This window comes from Danio rerio, chromosome 11 (genome assembly GCF_052040795.2).
Source record: "Danio rerio strain M-AB ecotype USA chromosome 11, GRCz13ab, whole genome shotgun sequence".
Taxonomy (NCBI): Eukaryota; Metazoa; Chordata; class Actinopteri; order Cypriniformes; family Danionidae; genus Danio; species Danio rerio.
In genome coordinates, this window is record NC_141031.1 from 1127685 (window position 1) to 1132500 (window position 4816).

General features: G+C 47.8%; 1 long non-coding RNA gene across 1 annotated transcript in view; it reads right to left on the reverse strand.

Moving 5' to 3' along the window:
* Positions 1–1934: 1934 nt before the first annotated feature.
* The window catches only part of LOC100003140 (uncharacterized), a 23758-nt gene continuing 20876 nt past the window's right edge, over positions 1935–4816 (reverse strand). Inside the window, 1 exon segment of the long non-coding RNA NR_104087.2 lies at positions 1935–2282. This is a non-coding gene — a long non-coding RNA (uncharacterized LOC100003140).

Genomic DNA, 4816 nt, shown 5'->3' on the forward strand with positions numbered 1-4816 from the left:
AATAATCCAAAGTTAATCAAACAGCCCTCTTGCCAAACTTAATAACATGCCACAGGCTTTTCTGAGACGCTTTCAGAGGGCTTTTTAACTGCGTTTGTTACATTATCCTCTTAGTCTAGTGGGAAGGAATCTGCAAGAGATTAATAACATTTCACACTTGAGTAGGAGAGGGTGTCAGCCGGGGAAAGAGGAGATTACCATACACACCAAATATACTGCGGGAGGATTTGGGTAAACAAACACAGGCTAGTTTCATACTAGATAGATTTGCCTTAAGGGATGAAAAGTGGAGAGCGGTACACAGGTACAGTCGAAGTTTTAGCTCCTGTATATTTTTTCCACAATTTGTTTAACAGAGAGCAGAGTTTTTCAGCACATTTCTAAACATAATAGTGTTAATGACTCATTTCTAATAGCTGATTTATTTTCACTTTGTCATGATGACAGCACATAATATTAGACTAGATATTCTTCAAGACACTAGTGTTCAGCTTAAAGTGATATGTAAAGGCTTCACTAGGGTAATTAGGGTAAAGTTAGGGTAATTAGGTCATTGTATAAAAGTGGTTTATTCTGGAGACAATCCAACACTAATATTGCTTAAGGGGGCTAATAATATTGAGCTTAAAACAGTTAGGAACTGCTTTTATTCTAGCCGAAATAAAACAAATAAGACTTTCTCCAGAAGAACAAATATTAAAGGAGAAACTGTGAACATCGCAATGCTCTGTTTAACATCCTTAGGGAAATATTTGAAAAAGAAAACTAAATTCAAAGATGGGGAATAATTTAGACTTCAACTCTATATAACACACTGTAGTCATTTACTGCAAACACACCCAGTAAAATACCAGATGCATTGGGTCATTTTCAAACTTTTACAGTAACTTACCGCAGTATTCTACAGTAATTAATCAAGTACAGTTACTGTGGATGAAGACAAAAATGAGACGGGTAATAAAAAAATGCATCACTTGTTTGGAATTCATTAAATTCAGAAGGAAAAACTAAAAAAAATAAAGATTTTGCTTGAGTAAAATGTAAAGTATTACTGTAAAACTACTGTAAAAATGTCATACTCTAAAATTAAAATGTGGCAAAGGGGATTTTACCATAGAAAGAAGTTGCGGTAGGGCTGATTTACCTTCAAATGAACTTGCGTTTACAGGTAAATCACTGTAAAAGGGCACTTGTGGTAAACAGTGCTGCCAGTAAGTTACCGCAAAAATACAATAAAGTGTCTAACATTGCATATAAAAACAAAATGCAGATGCTAATGTTGAAATTTAATTGATATTTTTGCAGCTAAATGCAGTCTTTAGTGCTTGTGGGGTCTCACAGTATTGGCAATAATTCAATAAATGATGACAAAACTGTTTTGTTTATTCGATATATATTTTGTTTTAAATGATCCAAAGCAAGTTTGCTTTGTAAAATCATTCATTCATTCATTCATTTTCTTGTCGGCTTTGTCTCTTTATTAATCCGGGGTCGCCACAGTGGAATGAACCGCCAACTTATCCAGCAAGTTTTTACGCAGCGGATGCCCTTCCAGCCGCAATCCATCTCTGGGAAAGGCTTGTAAAATCAGTGTGCATGATTTGGTTTCGTCTTTGACAGATGATGATCATATATAAATGTGTGTTTGAGGGAATTTCATTGTAAACGATCTGAAATGTTGCTGTGCTGATTGTAAAGGGCCTCAGCCCTCCGTCAGTCCATCATCACAGTGCTTCAGTGTTATTCTTCTATTATTATTGCCTCCACAACTGTCTTGAGCAGCCTCTAAAAGCCAGCGCATTCACTGCACTTCATCTTTGCTTCTGAGGTGCAACTTATTTATTAGAGGAGAAAAACACACCATAGGGAATTTTCAAACTACATTTCTGTGATTATTAAGTTTTGGGAATGATTTACTTCTCTTTAGTTTCTCGTTGGATGTAAGCGTTGCTTTATTCACAAATGCTTAATGCAAAATTCCAGCTTGCACATAAATATAATGCACATCTTCAGACGGAAACACAGCTAATAACTGATCATCTTCACCGCTAATAATCAGCAATATATGCATGTTTCGCTCAGTGTTATTGTTTACATTCTGCTCTCCAATATGGCTGACTGATGACGCGTAATAAAAACACTGTTTTCCCCGTGTCAGCTGCTGTTTTTTCAGTAAAATCCTGCATTTGTCATGGTGTGTGAATGTTTTCTCGCCGTCAGTGTGTCTGGAGTGTCAGCAGAGATCCTCCTGTGGCTCCATTGATTGATTTTGCAGTGAATCGCTGTGAGATAAAAAGACAAACGGGTTTCTGGAGGCAGACAGAAAAACACAGTGCTTTCAGGACACCTTGTGATGAGACGCAGATGCGTGCTGACCTGACGGGGAGTTTTTTATTTTTTTTGAATGGGAATAAAAACGCAGTGCCCTTCCAAGTGTAACCCAGTACTGTGAAACACACACTCATACACTCACACACACTGCAGCCAGTTGATCAGTTCCCCTATAGCGCATGTGTTTGGACTGTGGGTGAAACCGGAGCACCCGGAGGAGACCCACACCAACACGGGGAGAACATGCAAACTCCACACAGAAACACCAACTGACCCAGCCGAGACTCAAACCAGCAACCTTCTTGCTGTAAGGCCACAGTCAGGGCCGGAGCGTCCATAGAGGCGACCTAGGCGGCCGCCTAGGATGGCAGAATAGAGAGGGCGGCGTCCCCGACACTACCCTCACCACCCGCGCCCTATATCCGCTTGGAGCAGGCCGAATAGAGAGGGCGGCGTCCCCGACACTACCCTCACCACCCGCGCCCTATATCAGCGAAGGGCAGCCGAATAGAGAGGGCGGCGTCCCCGACACTACCCTCACCACCCGCGCCCTATATCAGCGAAGGGCAGCCGAATAGAGAGGGCGGCGTCCCCGACACTACCCTCACCACCCGCGCCCTATATCAGCGAAGGGCAGCCGAATAGAGAGGGCGGCGTCCCCGACACTACCCTCACCACCCGCGCCCTATATCCGCTTAGAACAGGCCGAATAGAGAGGGCGGCGTCCCCGACACTACCCTCACCACCCGCGCCCTATATCCGCTTAGAACAGGCCGAATAGAGAGGGCGGCGCCCCCGACACTACCCTCACCACCCGCGCCCTATATCCGCTTAGAACAGGCCGAATAGAGAGGGCGGCGTCCCCGACACTACCCTCACCACCCGCACCCTATATCCGCTTAGAGCAGGCCGAATAGAGAGGGCGGCGCCCCCGACACTACCCTCACCACCCGCGCCCTATATCCGCTTAGAGCAGGCCGAATAGAGAGGGCGGCGTCCCCGAAACTACCCTCACTACTCGCGCCCTATATCCGCTTAGAGCAGGCCGAATAGAGAGGGCGGCGCCCCCGAAACTACCCTCACTACTCGCGCCCTATATCCACGTAGGGCGGCTGAATAGAGAGGGCGGCGTCCCCGACACTACCCTCACCACCCGCGCCCTATATTCGCTTGGAGCAGGCCGAATAGAGAGGGCGGCGTCCCCGACACTACCCTCACCACCCGCGCCCTATATCAGCGAAGGGCAGCCGAATAGAGAGGGCGGCGTCCCCGACACTACCCTCACCACCCGCGCCCTATATCCGCTTAGAACAGGCCGAATAGAGAGGGCGGCGTCCCCGACACTACCCTCACCACCCGCGCCCTATATCCGCTTAGAACAGGCCGAATAGAGAGGGCGGCGCCCCCGACACTACCCTCACCACCCGCGCCCTATATCCGCTTAGAACAGGCCGAATAGAGAGGGCGGCGCCCCCGACACTACCCTCACCACCCGCGCCCTATATCCGCTTAGAGCAGGCCGAATAGAGAGGGCGGCGTCCCCGAAACTACCCTCACCACCCGCGCCCTATATCCGCTTAGAGCAGGCCGAATAGAGAGGGCGGCGTCTCGACACTACCCTCACCACCCGCGCCCTATATCCGCTTAGAGCAGGCCGAATAGAGAGGGCGGCGCCCCCGAAACTACCCTCACTACTCGCGCCCTATATCCACGTAGGGCGGCTGAATAGAGAGGGCGGCGTCCCCGACACTACCCTCACCACCCGCGCCCTATATTCGCTTGGAGCAGGCCGAATAGAGAGGGCGGCATCCCCGACACTACCCTCCCCACCTGCGCCCTATATCAGCGAAGGGCAGCCGAATAGAGAGGGCGGCGTCCCCGACACTACCCTCACCACCCGCGCCCTATATCCGCGTAGGGCGGCTGAATAGAGAGGGCCGCGTCCCCGACACTACCCTCACCACCCAGGTATAATACCCCGTGCTTTCACTTTACGGTTCACGACCGTGCTTTGCCTAGAGCGGCAGTTCAGCTTGCTCCGGCCCTGGCCACAGTGCTAACCACTGAGCCACCGTGCCACCCCTCTTATACTCTAATATCATGCTATATTGGGATTTTCCATGGCAGTGCTGGCTTTAGTGCTTTTCAATGTAAAAGTCTTTCTGAATGACTCATAATGGTAATGAGATGACATTTAGCAGCAGTAATGAATCATTTCACAGTAAACTGAGAGCGGAGCATTATTCAGGACTGCCACTCTGTGTTTAGAGTTTACCACTCAGAAGCCTTCAATCAGCTGTGCGGTGCCTTAATAATAAAATAATCAACATTGTTATCATCATAAGTGGAGAAAAATATAATTAACTAAATATTACAGGGGGCATCACGATGGCACAGTGGGTAGCACAATCACCTCACAGCAAGAAGGTCACTGGTTTGAGTCCCGACTGGGTCAGTTGGTGTTTCTGTGTGGAGTTTGCATGTT